We start from the raw sequence: 18,446 nt of genomic DNA, 5'->3' as shown, positions 1-18,446 counted from the left end.
CAATTCAAATTAATAGCAGTAGCAGTAGGATTTTACATAGATACATAGGTTTTCTCGTAGTTTAGAAGTCTGTTGTCGAATTAACAATCATCATTAAATGTCCATTTACGTGGTTCTCGGTTGATCCCATATATAGTTTATTGTAGGGGTGCTGTAGAATACCTCAAAGTCCCACTATTGTATGAACCTCCGTTTTGGATTTTGTGTTTCTGGTACAGCAGAGAAAACAAACAAAAAAATAATGTATCATAATCTCCATAAGAAAAGAGGCTGATCTGATTGCAAGTATAAGATAATAAAAATAAAAAAGATTTGTTAAGACAAGTGCAACATATTCATAATCCACAAAAATTTAACAAAAAGCCAGCAGTGCATTTTCAGCCTTAAAAATTGGACCGAGTAATGCTGCCTTTCTTTATTTTTGTCATTACTAAGGACACAGCTATCTTGTCTGACAAAACATTATTGAAAGTGTTCCTGGACAAAAAGCGACCCGCGGCTTGGTGTTTATGTTCAGTGTGAGCTCCCGCATGGTGACCGGTCGATTAACCCGTTCAGGGTGAGTAGAAAAGTTTCAAGTTATGGTCATTCACGCACAAACGTGTAGTGTGAGTTAACCCTTTGTACATGTTAAAAAAAAAAAAATGGGTACAGTGTCTGCCCAGCTTTTAAGGCTAACCAGCAGGGCTAACATGCTACAGCTGATGGACAAGAACTGATGAACTGCCAAATGTGGCGTACTGAATGGTTTGGGAAGAACGTGTTTTGTTCCATCACTTGTGCCCTAGTTAGTATTTTCTAAGTAAGTATATAGTAAGAACTTGTTTATAAAGTTTTACATTTTTAGCAGTAAACAGTGGATGAGGATTCGAAAGTCCACAAACAGGCCGGGGAAATAAAAAATATGTGATAGATGGACTGATAAAAACACAAATACTATTAAATATATATATATAAATATTGAGATAGAAGAAGAGCTTTATTCTTTTAAGTATAATTTTCTGCTGGTTAATTTTTGATCATTTCCATTATTGTTCTTGAATGAGGGGCTGATGTATTCACTCTCCCTGACTACAGCCTATGTTATTACTTGATTGCCTCTCCCGTTGCTGTGGTGCACTGGTGCACGCTGCCCTATTTTTGCTTTATGTTTTCAGCATATGACCAGAAGGCTGGCTGACTGACTGACACACAGACCGCAGTCTGAGGTGTTTGTGCAGGGAAACGACCAGTCGTATGTTGTTTGAAAGGAAGCTTTAAATATCTAGAGAGAGTAGAGCTGAAGAGAATATAGGTCGAGGGCCCGCAGCCAAGGAGGCGAGTCTGTCACGTGTCTGCTGCAACTGTGGTTGGAGGTGAGAAGGTGGGTACACGCCATGGTAGGGAGGTGGAGTACCATCAGCGCTCTATGTATTTTAAACCTATATAAACCTGATGTTTGTTTAGAGTCTAGAGTTCAGTATGCCAGCAATATTCATCTGAGACCTAACACTTAAAGGATTCGAAGTTGGAGGAAGTCAGACACCAAAATCATCACATGCGAGAGATTTGATCTCCTGCAACCGACTTCTGACTCATACGTTCTGATGTAACATATCTGTACGCTTGTTGCGGTCAATGTTCACAGTTCTTTCAAATGGATAGACATTGGTATTAGTGCAATATCAGAGCTTTGGTAAATCGCAAATCTAGTTTTCTACATTTGGTCTCCTTTGAAAATCAATGTATTCGTTATAAGATTACGAGTCCATGTCCTAAACAACATTAGTCACTTTTAGTGCGTTTTGTCTGTGGAATTTTTAAATTTATGCAAAGTGAGATACCAGCAGATGTCCAACTTGTCATCGAGGTAAACAACACCTTTTATTTTGCCATGGTGTTGTGATGAAAACTACTCATTCTGTTTTTGAACGGTGAGGTCAGATTGCAGCTGCTAACATGACTTCCATGATTACCATATGGACAATTTTGGAGTCTGATGTTTTCAATATTTGGGATGTGTTGAGATTTTGTTTACATTTCGATCCCATGTTGAACCTTACAGTCATTACTTGAGTTAAACAAAGATGAGTTAATTCCCACAGTCTCAGTCACTGGAAGGATCAGAGCCAACACGAACTGATCCAAGTGTCTAAGCAGATTTTGGGAGAACAGAATAACACCGGCTGCACCCAGTAGCCTCATATCAGTGAAGGTTTTGAAACACATTCAATATTTTAATGAGACACAAACTTTTATTGCGAAGAAATATTATCCGAAACTGGTTTATAAGCTGGAATTTGTTTTACTGCCAAATAACATCGCTGAACTATCTAACAGAAAGTAGTAAGCGTGGCAGAACACATTGATTTCAGTCACTGGGTGAATGTCAAGACACTAAAGGCCGCCGAGGGGCCACCATATGTCAATACAATGGACCGGACAGCCTGTACACAAAATAACAGAGCATGTTGTTGTTATGTTCAAAGCCAGTGTTGCCATGGTGACCGGATGTGAGGTCAGTGTTTTGACTCTCTGGCTTCATTTAAGAGAGGTTAGGGAGTGGACCACGGTAAATTTGAAAATGCTGATAAACAGCTGGGCACATGTGGCCACAAACAGATGCAAGGTCATGCGTATTGATACACACACACACACACACACATACATATGCATGCAGTCCGTGAGTTTCTCTCATGCACAAACTCTTACGTCTGACACCTGGTCTCACCATCCAACTTTTTTCACACTGTTCTCTCTACGAGCCTCCCCTCAGTGTACCCCCGGGGCCTTGTTACAGCAATAAGCACCCCTGATTTCCGGGAATAATTCCCTCCGCTGTGTGGGAGCAATCTGCGTGCATGTGCATTAATTTGCACATTTCTGGATAAATTGTGTGTGTGTGTGTGTGTGTGTGTGTGTGTGTGTGTGTGTGTGTGTGTGTGTGTGTGTGTCCACTCTAATGGATGCCGCAGGTCCGAGCAGAAAAAAGAGACAGCAAGGCGGTGGTGATATTGTATGTCTTTGCAGCTCATGACTCACTCTGGTTTGGCGGAAGCTTTTCTTGTTTATGTTGGTGTAATGTTGCTGTTGTGCTTTGTTCAATGTTAAATTAATATTTTGCTATTTTGTAGATGCAATATATGCAAAAGTTTAGATGTTTCTAGTCATATTCATCATACAATACCATCAAAGAAGCATCTGAACAGTCTCAAATTAATTTAGCAACATGACCCCAAACACCCAAATATACAGTCAGAGCCATTAATCCATCCATCCATCCATGTGAAACTACTGCTAGTTTGACCCACATAGATCTTAATATTGGCTTCTAATCATTTTTTTACCAACAATAATTTAATCGTCTGACCTGCCTCAACTGTGTGATGAATCATTACCTGAGTCCCACTGTGTGACTCCACTGAAAGAGACTGCCGGTATTGTAACTGACTTTGTTGAATGTTTGTGCCATTAATCATCAAAGCCCACCACAGTCAGACAAGCCAATATTAAATGTCGAGACCAAAGCAATTTATATCCGAGAATTATGGATAAACAGCTCTGTTCCAGGGTATTAGGTGACTGCAGAGTATTAAAACACAGTGCATATAAATTCAGCATTAGGAAAACACAGTTGCTGAGTCTGCTGTTCTTGCCTCTTTTTACTCCTTCTTGTGTCTTTGGCGATTTGCTGTGTAGTTGGCGTGTAGATTGCATTATTTGGGTTTAGGAGAAAGGCTTTTAAAAGCTCCACAAAGCGGATTTTCATAAGGGTAACTGAAACTGGCAGTAAGGGTTCAGGTCGAGGAAAAGGTGGTGCAGGAGCATGTCGTTTAGTTTTCAATTGCCATAACTTTTGCCAGCTTTGTCTTTGGACAAATGGGCGTGGAGAGCTGGAAGGATAACAGTTTTCTCATTTTCAGTTATTTCTTATATTTTGGTAGGTGTCCTTTTAGAGAGCTTGATCTGGGTCAGAAACTGTTGCTAAAGCCTGTTGAGAAAATACATTTACGCAAACTGCTTTGCTTTGGCACTACATGTGTTTGAAATTCTTAAAATCCTCCATGAGCTATGTGCTTCCGGGCCAACTGCTGTCTGTGTTTTGCCTGGCTGTGATTTGTAGTCTGGAGACACTGCTCGTATTAGCGTTCACTCAGCCACTCTGAAAGGGTGATCCAATCAGCGACCAGTGTCGGTAGTTAAATGCGTTTGTCTCCCTCCTTTCCTGTAATAGCTGGGTTAAAGGCAACAGTGACGAGCGCAGCGTTTTGCCCAAAGTTGAAAATCTTTCAGCTTTAGGGACCTTAAAAAAAATGCACATTGTGAGTGCTGGTGCTTGAGAAAAATGTGGCGCTCAGTAATTTTTTTTTTTTTTTTTTTTTTTTTAAACACTGTACTCGGGTAAAAATGTTTAGATGGACATGTCCGAGATAGTTGCAGCGGAGGCAGAGTGTTGGCTGGTTTCAGGAAATGCTGATTGGTAAAAGTAATCCGAAGTCCACGCCCAGGAGGATGGAACGACTCCCTGTGTACCCAGACCCATATACATTGAAAGACTAGTCTGTGTTGGTCACCAGGACAAACCAGTTGGCACAACCACAGTTGTTTCATTGTCCATTGTTTCAGAGCACTAGTATGCATCTGTACCTTTCACTTTATGAAATATCTCTCACCTGTCTCACTCTGTGCCCTGTCTTCAACTCTCCCAGTTCCTTTTTCTTTTCCTTCCTTCTGATAACAAGCCATGATTAATTTTCATATGTATTGTTGTTATTTATGGATTTTTGCTCTTTTTTTGTGCCTACTTGGCAATATTGAGTTATCATGCTGGCTTCTTAGAAATAGGGAGACATTTTTCTTGCTGTGACTGCAGTTTTATCAGTTTTATGTCTTCATCTTCTTCCATCTTTATTTTGCTTTCTCCGTCTGACTATATTTCAGTATTTTATCCCCTACCATCTCTGTCTCTTTTTCATCCAGTGTAGACATCTCATCCAACCTCCTTTGCAGCCTTTCATTCTCTTTTGCCTCCTTTTCTTACTCTCTGTGTATTTCTGACCCACTAAAGTGAGATCCCATCATGTTTTTCCCATCATGCTCTCCTCCCACCCTGTGGTGAGGCAGTGAACCCCCGGCCGGAGGTATAAAGGACATGATTTACAGGGCCCCTCTGCAACAAAAAGAAGAAAAAAAAGAAATAAGAAAACATCAGATGAGAGATCAGTTTTCCAGCACAGTAGTCAATCGCTTCACTTAAAAGTTTCACTCTTTAAAGGTTTGCTTTGAAATACGGCGCTCCGGCCCCCGACACGGTGTGGTCCAATTTTGTCAAGTTGCAAAAGTGCCAAAATGTATTTCCACGGGAGAGGAAAACAGTGATAAAGCTGGTATTTGTTTTCTCCATATGTGCTCTGTTGACATGTCTGGATGGAGCAACAGGGAGATCCAAATGAGTGAGGAAGTGGGAGCATTAAGGCCCAAAGCTGCGGTATTGACACATTGTAATGCTCCGTTTTAAAAGAAAACATGGGATGTAAAGTCGAGGTTAAATGAAGTCTGGCTTTTTCATCTTGCGTTAGTCAGGTTTTTCAAGTTTGAGGCTGAAACGTGCAGCCTTCTGCACGCTGCTGCTGTTAGAGGTGAATGACAAGATGGTTGAACTTCAGAAAAATTGTGGTGTTGTTCTGAAAGCTGTATTCAAGAATGCTGTTGATTTAAAGCCCCTTAAAAAACTCGGGCAAAGGTGAAAGCATGATGCTGCTAGGTTGTTGTTCTGAAATAAGGCCACAAAAAAATTGTAGGATTGCATTGCTAATTCTGTGATGAATTGACGTTATTGGGAGTGTCTACTTGAACAAGTGTGATAAACATATCGACACGGGACTGGATATCTGGTAATCTGCCACAGATTGTTATTGAGACCCAAAAGCGTTTCACAATGGCTGCGTAAATCTAAAATACTTTGAATTTCTGAAGCGAGACAGCAGTGGATATTTGATTTATTATGACTCTAAAATAGTTTTTATTTTCCCTGAGAAACATTGAAAGCATTTCTGCATTTTTCTCAGGAACAACCTGCCTCATACTCTCACACATTTACGACTGGTGATCAAAAAGTTCAGAGATTGTTCTTGTTGCAGGTGAACAGAGCGAGCACGGTGATTCTTTTCTTTTGTGAGTCAGTTTTCCAAGTTATAACTGCACTCTGTGCTACATGCACAGGTGCAGTGGTCTTTAGAAAGGATGTTACACAGGTGCTGATGTTGATCAAGCAACGTAACTTGGAATGCTCACTCGTGAAAGTTCCCGTCTTTAAACATTTTGATGGTCTCTTTTACACCATGGAGCTTTCTACTATAAACACACTCCTCTGCCATCAGCCAAGTTGCAGCATAGAAACAGTTAAAGTACTGGTTGGACAAAGCCTATCAGTGATTTCATAAAGTGGTGCAAAATTCAGCAGCCTGGAAGTCAGAGCATGAGGCTTGTGGCTGGAAAGTCACCAATTTACATCCTGGACAGAGACAAGAAAAATGAATAAAAGTTTCCACTCCCTGAGCAACCAAGGCATTTTAGCCCCAATTGGTCGGATGGAGCAGGTCCATAGTCAATAGCAGAAGGCTATTTACACTGGAAAACTCCCAGTTGTAAACTTGTGGAAGCATGAAGCAGGTTGTGTTGGAAATTTTAGACCTTCCCCAGACTTTACTCTGGTATAACTGGCTAATTGTAAATATGTAAAAGTGCTATTGTGTTGAGACTGGAATGAGAATCTGACCACTAAATACTGAAATTATTAAGTTCTGATATTACGCTTCCTGCCACAAAATGATGGCTGTACTTCACTCAGGCTTTTCCAAATTTTTCATATCATGCTTACTGAACATAACCCAACACCTGTCCTGTTGGAAAACAGCTGCAGCTGTTAAATTCAACACTGTGTTCCTCCAATTAAGTGAATAAGTTGGGAACAGACACAAGAAACTTTGATTTGGCTGTCCTCATGACGACCTTGTAGATATTTTTACCAAGACGTACCATGTCATTTTAGTACAAACCGGAAATGCTGCAAATTCCAACTCAATTGTGTTTCCCATTTTTTTTTTCCTTCTATTGGAGGAGCAGTGCTGTATGAGACTTTCATAAATATGTCATTAAATATACAGGAATACATTGAAGCAGACATTGCATAGAGAAATATAACAGCAAGACTAAATTGTACATAGCAGCTCCTCAAACCTTCACCAGGAGCACCTACTATTGCATGCACAGTGGTGTTGTAAATGCAGACCCATGTTTAAAGACACGGTTGTTGAGTAAGAGTTTGTCTATTGGCCAAAATCAGAAGTACATTGAGTCCTGGTCAACCTCACCTTTATTGTCATTTGAAAACAACAGTGGGCAGATAGATAGACATTCCTCCTGAACCAAAACACTGCCAGACAGTGACAGGCTGGGCCCATAAAACTCACTGCTGGATACACACCAATATATCTGTATTTTAGTGTCAAAACAAATCCCAAACACCCATAAAGGTTATTACTCTTATGTAACCACAACCGAGAGCAAAGCCGCTGTTGGCCTAAAATGTATTTAAAAAAAACTGCAAATATTAAATGAAAAAAAAATGTGCGATTTTCCGTCATTAGAGAAATGTAGTGAGCACATAGTTTGGTCCTCTGTGGTTGTGCAGCTCCATCAGTTTTGATTGTCATAATTTCGATGTATCGGTGGCAGGGTCGTATCCTGTAGTTAATCTGTTGTATTGTTATAGAGGGTATGAATGCAGAGATTGGCATTTAGACTTAAATTCTCAACGTACACGCTTTACGTCAGCTTTTTAATTTTAAGAGTTGTATGACCATTTAGTCCTGAAAGATTTAGATTTACAGCTATGCCAGCAGCTGTGTGAATCAGACAGTGACATGAGGAGCTCAATACTGATGTCAGATAAAATAACAAGTAACAAGTAACAAAGGAGCTATATGAAACGCTACGAATTCAGTTCATCCTCATGGAAACATGAATGTGTTTCATAGCTGTCTTTTCAATAGTTGATGAGACATTTCAGTCAAAACTATGAACATCGCGGTGCCACTGGAGGAAAAGTTAGAAGGATACATTGATACACAAAAAAAAAAAAACAGGTGTTCAAAGACATGCGTGTTAGGTTAATTGGTGGTTCTACAGATCCTGTAGGGGTGTTATATGGATGGATGGATGGATGGATGGATGGATGGATGGGTGGGTGGATGGATGGATGGATGGATGGATGGATGGTGTTAAAACAGATTCATTGGCAATAGTGGGACTGACCCGGTGGGGTTGAAGGCAGATAAATAAGTTTACATATCAAGTAAAGTGGCCCACAGTTGGCGATGGACAGACCAAATGACTTCACAAGTCAGTCGGTAACCAGAACAAGTTTCAAACCTGCCATATTAATAGTTGGGACAACATACTCTGGGAAATGTCTGTGTTGTTTGGTCATAAATTCTGGTTATGTAATCGTAACATTACAATTGGAGCAAACTGACGCCACTGCTTTTTCTGAACGCGATGTGGTAAAACGATCAGGGTTTACATGTACTGTGCACACAGACCTTGACTAAAGTCTACTCCTACATGATGATTACATGCTGGTTTGAGGATTGAGGCAGATTAATAAGATCAAAGCCTGATCTGTAGCGCGGAGGATTGTGTTGCAAAAGAGGAGAGCTAATGAATTCAATTCCAAATATTAAAAGGAATTTTAATAAGCTTTCAACTATATCATCTTATCAAACATCATTTCTGTGAGCTATTAAAATGTCAGCTCGAGATGATAAGAGCCAATAAACTTTTGATGCTAATGCTCATACTGAGTGTCATACTCTTTGCACTTGGATTTCTATCAGCTTTAATTTTTCCGATGATGAGGGTCAATAAAACTAATTTACGTTAGACATATAATTTCCAAATTAAAACTGCAAGCAGTGATATGCGGTCCCTCGCACGCTGCATGTCGGGGATCCAGCGGGTCGGGGCCGCCGGCTCCCCGACGTGCAGCATGCAAAGGTCCGCATATTCCCGCTTGCAGTTTAAAAAAAATTCTCAATCTCGTTCCTTATTCTTCTTTTTTTTTTAAATTGCTTTTTTTGGCGGCTTTGAATATTTTGGACATACTTTGGATATTTTGGATGACTTTTTTATTACTTTTTGGAGTACGACCTTTTTCTGAACTGACGTGCATGCCTCAAGTTACTTCTCACTGTGAGGCAACTGCTCTAACCAGTGCACCACTGTGTCATACTATAGCATGTTGTCCAAAATATTAAAAAAAAAAAAATAAACAAAAAAAAAAAGTCTCCTTCAGGGGATTTTTGTTTGAGTTCTGTATTGTTGTTGACCTTTGGTTTGGTACTAGTATGACTGCATGTACAAACCCAAAGCTCAAACCCGTGTCTCCATGAGGTCGTTTCCAGCTCTGAAGCGGCGTCGTAGACCGCTGGACTATCTTCAGCGCCGGTGAATGAGTCGCGGCAGGAGAAAGTGTTTCACTCAGAGCTTCCAGTGACTCAACCGACAGTCTGGTTAACTCACCAGGTAAAAGATTCTACTTCACCAAGGTTGATATTAACGGTTCGAATTCCACCTGTTGATGGTGATTCAACTTTTAGTGAAGTTGAAACATTTGGAGAAACTGAAAAAGTTTTGCATACACTACACATTACAGGAAGATATTTAATATCACTGCAGACCCCCTTGGAAACATGTATATCTACTATCCAAAGAATATCTGTGGCAATTTTGGTCGCATTTGAATGAATATCTGTGGACGGTGGAGTTATAGGTTGCAGTGAGCCAAAGATTTGTCACAAAGCAAACTCTCTCCTGGGAAGATTGGTGGTGCAGTGGTTAGCACTGTTGCCTCTCCCAAGGTATGGGTTTTGAGCCCCTCCTTTAACATGACTTTTAAATAAAATCATACTATGGCATGTCATCCAAATTATGAAAAAAAAAAAGTGATACTAACAAAAAGTGGACGACGTGCTGTATTATGACTTTTTGGGCAATTTTTGGCCACCACCGATCGACGAAAACGAATTCTAATGATAACTTTTAATTCTAAACATGTTAAGAGTGCCAGACTAAATTCCAAGTCCGTCCGACAAAATTTATAGGAGGAGTTCGTTAAAGTACAACATGTGTGAATCTTCAAAAATTCAAAATGGCGGACTTCTTGTTGAGCTGACGTAATGGTGCAATGTAACTTTTTTGTACATCTCGGTGTGATACACATGTCCACCGAACTTCATGCATGTAGGTAAAGGTAGCCGCCGGGGCATCTGTTTAGGGAGGAGCCATTAGGCCACGCCCACTCGCGACTCCACTAAAATGCGTCATTTTTCGCCGGGACACACGCGTGTACCAACTTTCATGAGTTTTTTAGTATGATAAAGCCTCCAAAAATGCAGTTGTTTACGGAAAATAATAAAAGAAAATCGCTTGAATAACAATAGGGTTTTCGCACCATCGGTGCTCGGGCCCTAATGAAACACAAGCAAAACTTTTGAGTAAAAGATTTCAAAACGTGAATTCATGAATGAATATATTCATTAAAGTTTTGTCAAATCTGGACAGTTTCTGTAGATTCAATAAAAAATGTTTTACTTTAGTGGAGGAAATGGCATTTACAAGCTTTAATCGTATGATCCAGGCTCCGGGTCACTGTTACTCTCATATTGTTGATATGACACGGGTTAATGTTGTACAAGACTGTGGGTATATTCATTTTATAATCTGACCTGTTATGTTACTACGTAAATGATGTTATATAACTGTCACCCGTGATGACTCCTCCAGACACATTCCAGTCAACAGATACCTTAAAAAAAATCGGTTTGATTATTGATTTTGATCAAAAACCTGAAGCCTCTGTGATTCACATTTAATGTTCATATGAGGTAAGATCTGCAAAAGCTTTCATTTGTAACCTCTGGTGGTTTTACCCTGCAGCTACATGAGAACATGACTGCATAACAACTTCTCATTCAACTATAGGATAAGTGGAAAACTAGAGTGATCCACCATCACTCAGTGTGTGTGTGTATCCTACGCAGAGCAGTGAGCTCCTTCCAACATCCCGTCAAAGTGGGTGTTACACATACACGTAAGTGATGGATTTTGTAATATGGTTGGTAATTCATATTAATTTCCCCGACAGAAATAATTAAAAAAAAAACAGATAAATCATACATGTTTTAAATATAACACAAGGCACCTTTAAGAGTGATGATTTTAAACGGTACACCCAAATAAACTATGGACGTGTTTGCAGGGTAAATAACATTTTGAATTACTGGTTTAAAGTTAATTTTCCTGGAAAAGGATCGGCGCAAGAAAACTGAGGGAAGGATAACACTGCAGGTTTTATACAAACCCACCCAATTCCAAACTTCTAAAATATAAGCCTTATTTAATCATTTTATTAGGGCCCGAGCACCGAAGGTGCGAAAGCCCTAGTGTTGTCCAAGGAATTATTATTCTTTTCGTTCCTTATTTTTCTCCGCAAAGAACTGCATTTTTGGAGGCTTTATCATATTCCAAAACTCATGAAAGTTGGTACACACATCTCTCATTAGAGCACCAAGTTTCATGAGTTTTTAAAGATGTTAAAGCCGCCAAAAAAAGAGGCAATTTTCTTTAAAGAATAATAAGGAACGAGTTTGAGAAAAAAAATTATAACTGCAAGTGGGAATATGCGGACCCTCGGGTGCTGCACATCGAGGAGTTTGCGTCCCCGACCCACTGGATACCCGACGTGCAGCATGCATATCACTGCTTGCAGTTTTAATGAAAATTTATATTGTCATTAAAATAGACTGACAGTTTTTCTTCAGACTCACTCTGGATATCCGAGTTATACTACACCATTCTGGAAGTATGATGAGGAATATGATTAGCAAGTGGTAGTTACCTAATTTCTGCCTTGTAAGGTCTTCATGCTTTTAACTGCTAACATATAAAATATTTGCTTTGACGACAGCAGTTAAAAAGGATGATACTGGTCAAATCCACGATGAAGGAGAAAGATTTAAAATGTTATTTCTAAGAGAAGAAGAGTTGCAGAACGAGACAGTAGGAACTGGTATTATAAAACAGCCTATGTTTCTCTCATATGAAGATGAATTGAAAATTAAATTTGTGTTTTCTTCAAGAAAAAAAATTAACAAATAGCCAGCGATGCACAGTGAACATTGGTTCCTTGATTTTTTTTTTTTTTTTTCCCCCCACATTAGGAAAGGAAATACAAAAAACGTGATACTAAGGATACCCACAAATGAAAAACCGGCCAAAGTGTGCTTTGACTTGTGATTGTTGGAACGTCTGTCAGTGACGGACAGGAGAAATCTGTTGGAGAAGTTCATCCAGCTGTCAGGCTTTGATACAGATGAGTTACTAATAGTTTGGAAATGAAGAGACGGGATGATATTAAATGATCACTAAAGTCAAAAGACAACCTTGAATCTCCAACGTCAAATACGTTTCACCCCACAAAGAAAACACCCATCTAATCCTTTTAAAAAGGGTGAAGATGTGTGACATTATTTCACTAATTATCAACACCAATGACATTATGGAAAAGGAATAATTATGTGTTCTATGAGGATAACATAACTTGAAAATTGCTTCAACAAACCAGTTTTCTCTACAGAACTCACCTCGCCCTCTGGCAGATTTTGCCTCACTTGCTTTCAGCGAAATAAGATTTTAAGTCTCAACATTACACTGAATGACTTGTCAAGATGGATATCTTTTGCAGCACAGGAGAAAGAGAAAACCGACTCTCGTATCCAAGTGACGCCAACTGCTTTTTTTTTTTTTTTTTTTTAATTCAACGAGAGGCTTTGAATGGCTTCCGCAGACATAAAGGTCGTATCACTCCCTCAGCATGTTGGGAGATGATGTCAGAGTCCAGGTGAAAATGAGGCAAAAGCCAAAAGTGAATACAGAAGGTTTCCACACAGCCGAAGCGTTGCTTGACAACACTCGGACAGTGATGTTGTATAAAACCGGTTTGTTCTGTAAATCAAAGCCTGACTGACAGGAAACAATGACGTTGAGAAAAGTGTCATTTCTGCAAAACTGTGGATATCACTGACTTTAACTGCACGCATTAGTGACAGGATTGAACTCGTGAATATTGAACAGAATAAGTAAAAATACACAAACACATTCAGAAAGCTTCAGTGAAGATGTGGTTTGATGTTAGACCAGATGTCTGCAGAAGAATTTATAGACTTTCTGCTTTTGTTATTATGTGGAGAGAATCTGCAGAAAGAAGCCCAGAAACATTCACGCACACTCGTGAAGTCTCATAAAAATACAGACGTTTCTTCATAGCATTATTGAAGGACTGGACACACGAGACTTTAATACCCACAACATATAAATGCACACACCAAAAGTATACTGACACACTAGAAGCTCTCGCACACACTCATTCACCTTATTGGCTTTCAGTAAGTCAGCCAAGAAGATCATCTAGTACTTCTGGTGTCCCTCTCTGCTCAGGGATTTACTGTCCCTCTCTGAGGAACCGTTACTAATGCTGCTTCGCTGCCCAGAAATCCTATGATTCTTCAGAACACAGCCACACCAGGCACAGAAAAAACTATCAGGAGCACCTGCTGTTTTCATGAACCTGGCTGAACCCAGGTGAAACCTCTGATCCTGCACTCAAATCACCCAATAAATTGCCTTGTGCCATGACGGATTCTGACAGGTCGAAGGAGGACTTTTGAGCCTTGAGACAGTTCATACATGGACTGTTACGAAGCATGTCCAGTTCAATATATACTTAGCAAAAACTGCTTAGTGCAATAAATATGAAGGGTTTTGTGTTGGTGATATTTCTCAAGACATTCAGCTGCATGTCACGAGGCACAAATGGGGGTAGGCAGAGGGACAGAGGGAAGAACTTTTTATGATAGTCTTCGTATGTAATATTTGCCATTAAGCTAGCAGCATGGCATGCAGTGGGTCTGTGGCTGAAGCAAAGAAGGAAACCAAAGGAAACTGAAGTTTGGATGCCTCTGGACTGCCTGTTCATTGTTTAGTATGTGCATTAGCCTATCATTACTAGGGATGGGCCTTTTAAGCAAAATTGCTATTCGAAATTCTGTGGGAACTACTCGATTTAAAATACATTTTTAGCTGGCGGCTGGAAAAAAGATTTTGGGTGCCTTACCGCCACCATTTGATGGGAGTAACACATTACAACCAGTTGCCGGTAAAAACGGGAAATAAGGAGGAACGATATTCGCACATGCTAATCGATTTTTAAAAAAAAATATATTTCAATGAACATTCGAAAATCATGACCCATCCCCAATCACTATATACATTATATTGGGGCAAAGTACAAAAAATGCCTATAAATGATCTTATGAAACATCATTAAATTATTTCATTGTATTTGTTGCCGTCATCAGGTCAAAATTGTAACTCGTTTATTACCTGCAGATCTATGAAATTCCTATTGGCCTCGGCTTTACTTTGTGTTCGGTGCAAATTTTGCAAATATTAGTACGCCAGCATTTTTAACTCGGGTGATGAAAATGGCAAAAGATTAAACCTGCTAAACAACGGTAGGTTGATATTGTCTTTCTGAACCTGTTAGCATGCTGACCATTACCATCAAGCTGAAGGAACTGTTGTCCCTCGGTATAGCCTCAAAGTGCTGTTAGTGTTACTGTCGACTCACAACATGTATTACTCTACATCTTAATCCACATTGATGCAAAAGACCCAAAATGACTGAAATTAAAGATCAAAGCACTTACTGGCTTGAGTTGCATTGCTTCATCCTACGTCTGATGATAAATTTGTAATATGGGTACAATCAGTGTAGATTAACACGAGAGCTTTAAGTGATGGACAAACACACAAAGCTAGAGCAGATTGTGTTTACTGCAGGTGTCAAAGGTTTGAACTGAGCACATGACCGTCCGGCCTCCAGTTTCTTCTTTTAAGTCTAGAAGGCCCCTGAATGAGCTACGTTTACTCTTACTGGGTATATTGCCAAAGTTGGTTCTGGACACTTTGGTTTTACTGAGACGACACTGTGCCAGAAAGGCGGTGGCCTTGATTCATGTTGACATCAGAGGAAGGGAAAATTGAGTAAAAAAAAAAAAGCTGCTTTGTGTGAGTTTTATAGCCTTAATCAGTGATAATAGGCTCACTGATTGCGCACACTTCTGACATGTGTGCACTCTTTCCTTTTGAGTAAAAAAATACCTGTATTTTTTTTCCTTTTCTATTCTTTGTTTCCTTCTGTATCCCTCATGTTTGCGGTTGGTTCACCACTCTGTAGTCATTATCTTAAATTAAATTAATGTGTACCACACATGATTCAAGCAAATGCATGTTTTTTAATAGGCATTTTCCTTCCTCACATATCTGTTAAAAAATTACAGTGAGATAAGACTTTATTGTTTTTAATGCGATTACTATAACCCCATAATCTCTTTCTTCCTACTTCTGGTTTCCTGTGACGTCTTGACAGGGTAATAAGGTCTGCACTTTGTTTTCATAGGTGCGAGCAGTTATGGCACAATATTCTGTGTTGATGGCCTTGCCAGTCGCTGTCTCTCAGGTTTCTATTTTAATGAAATAATGATGACAGATGGGAGAAGCACGAACCAGAAATCTGACAGCCGAGATGGGCGGTGGTGAGGACGACTCACCACCTCGGTTTCTGTACCTGTCTATGTCTTTTGGCTTGGTCTATCTGATTCATGCTGCGAGGTTAATGAAGACAGAAACAGAAAATACCGCAACACCAGATTTGGTTAATGATCTCTATACTTCAGCTGTTTGCACAAACTAACTGTATGTTTGCGAAAAGACAGATTTGCTGGAGGGATGTAGTTTCATCCTGATATATCAGGTAATATTTTGGTGTGTGTGTTTGTGTGTAAATACGATTACAAAAACTCATTTAAATCTTTACCCCGCCCCTGGACTGTTTGTTATCTGTGTAATAGAAAGCCTTTTAAAGTACCTCATTATACACAGATACCCTTGTCAAGGAGAGTTGTGCCTCTTATTCTGTTGCAAACATCATGTACATGCTGATATTTCAATGGTACCTTTTCATTCTCATTTCATAAACCTTTCCCAAGAACCTACCATTAGTTAGTGGTATCTGTCAGTCTGGACTGTTAGCTTGACCTTTTATTTTGTATAAATGGGCTTAAATCAAGAAAGTGTGAAAAATCAATGTTCCCAATTTGAATTATAAAATCACCGCTCCTCCTATTCGTCCGATTCAATTGAAAAAACAACCCCGGGATACAAGAACAGACTCACTTCAAACACACATACAGTACATACACAAGTCATTTTTGCATCATTCCATCCATCTCAGTATCTCACTGTTGGACAGAATCAGAATTTTTGTCCATTCGACAGTCATTAAAACCAGAGGTCTAACCCACATAGGAAGTTGGAGAAAAAGGTCCATCTGTCATTCAGAGCTGCCATGTAGTTGGAAACCATGAAGCAAGTCTGTTTATCAGCTGCAGTCTTTGCTCTGAAATGAATCGCTTTTCTGAAGTTGAAATATTCTCAGAGTTAGAAAAAAAAGTGTGAACTGTACTGTGATCTAATTTCTGACAAAACCTGAAGCTGTTTGTTTTAATATGCATACTTTTTTTTTTTTATGAAATATCCAAATGAAGTGTAGGTCGGTATTATATATCAGGTAGTACACCTGTTACAGAACTAGATCTAAGTTTTCAATTCAACTGAAATTAGACATATGGGATTTCCCATATAGGAATGTAAAATCTTTTGTCGCTTTAATATAAAACCTTTCAAAGCTGTGTATTTGACATTTGACAGAAACAGTAAGAATAAAAGTAGACTTGAGAGACCGATTAGAAAAGTCCTCACTTAACTTGCTGTCTTGCTGTACCTCGGCATTGTTGTGATGGAAGAAGTCACAACTAAAACTGATGTTAAACTTTCAAATCATTTCAAGGCTTTAAACAATTTAAAAACTCACTATGACATTTCAAATTGAGTTAAAAGTACAAAACCAAAGTACAGAACAAACCCAGTTGTGTCTCATCTCAGTTTTCTTTGTTATAGAAACATGTCGTGACTGAACTTGGGAACTTGTGTTTTTGCTTGTGATCTTAGTTTTGCTTCAGGTCATGTTGTTACAGTTTGTTTTGAGTCAGAACAAACTGTATAGTTCCACCTCCGGATTAAAGACACATGAACAGGCAAGAAAAGAGCTTACTTTGATCCTTGCGCTGAAATTATGCTAAAACCTCGTAAATCTGGTTTGCACTGTCATACCGTACGCTACTTCCTGTCATGGTAAACACCATTTCCTGTTTTAGCGTGGTTCATTCGTTCAAGTGGACGAGTTAAGCGGCACACAATAGATTAAAACGCTGCTATTTAGCAGTCCGAGTATTAAACACAAAACGTGCCACTGTCTGCCTCAAACATTTGCATATAAACTAAAAATATGAAAATCATACAGTGTTTTTTTTAATCATTACAGTATCATGAAACATACAGTTACAATACTCAAGTGTATCAATATTTTTCGCACCCCTAATACTTGTATTTGTGTTGCTGGTTGCTGTATTAGCTAATTGAGCTGAGCTAGTTCACGCTTTATCGTAGATATTTTTTGCGCCATACACGTCATCACCTTTTGAGACAATGTTTTGATTATGGGCAAAACGGTTTACGCTGAACTACAGATCCTGCAACTGATTAGACGGTCAATTTTACAGCAGGTTTCTTGTGAATTTACGACAGAATGGAAAAGTTAGCGTTGACTTCAAACTTGCACAGCTGCTGCAACGAGCTGCAGCTTCTTAACACCTGCTACGACCTTAAAAAAAAGAGCGAGTTGGACATAAAATCAGCAACCCAATTTAAAATTACGACTATCCTGCACGTCTCAAAGCGCCCAGCTGGAGCGTTCATAATTCTGGATCCCGACAATCATAACCTGCTACTGATTCTGGCTGTATGCCTGTCTGTCTGCTCTGAATACTCCTGTGTGTATAATATATATGATCTGCGTTGGCCTTTACTCTCTAAGTCATGTGAAAGAGTTGTCTCTCAAACAGCTTCCTGGAGCAGCATTTGGAAAACAGGCTGTTATTAATCTGTGATGGAATGAAGCAATGCCACATGATCTGGATTTATTCACATATTCCCAGAAGAAAAAGGGAAGAAATCGCCTGATTTGTTTAAACACAGCACTGGGTACTTCTGCAGCTGGTTAAATGTTTCATAGCAACTGGGATTAACAATAAGGGTGGTGGGGTTTTTACTTTGGAAAGACGACGAGAAGCCTTTGAAAACAGGAGCTGGTTTTTGACCTGTGGGTTAAATTGCGAGTATGTAAAACGAGCATCCGAAGCGTCTTTAAACCTCAAGTTTTGAAGCAG

This window comes from Embiotoca jacksoni, unplaced genomic scaffold (genome assembly GCF_022577435.1).
Source record: "Embiotoca jacksoni isolate LCO1_2020_lvr unplaced genomic scaffold, fEmbJac1.0.p SCAF_135, whole genome shotgun sequence".
Taxonomy (NCBI): domain Eukaryota; kingdom Metazoa; phylum Chordata; class Actinopteri; family Embiotocidae; genus Embiotoca; species Embiotoca jacksoni.
This window is presented reverse-complemented; position numbering follows the sequence as displayed.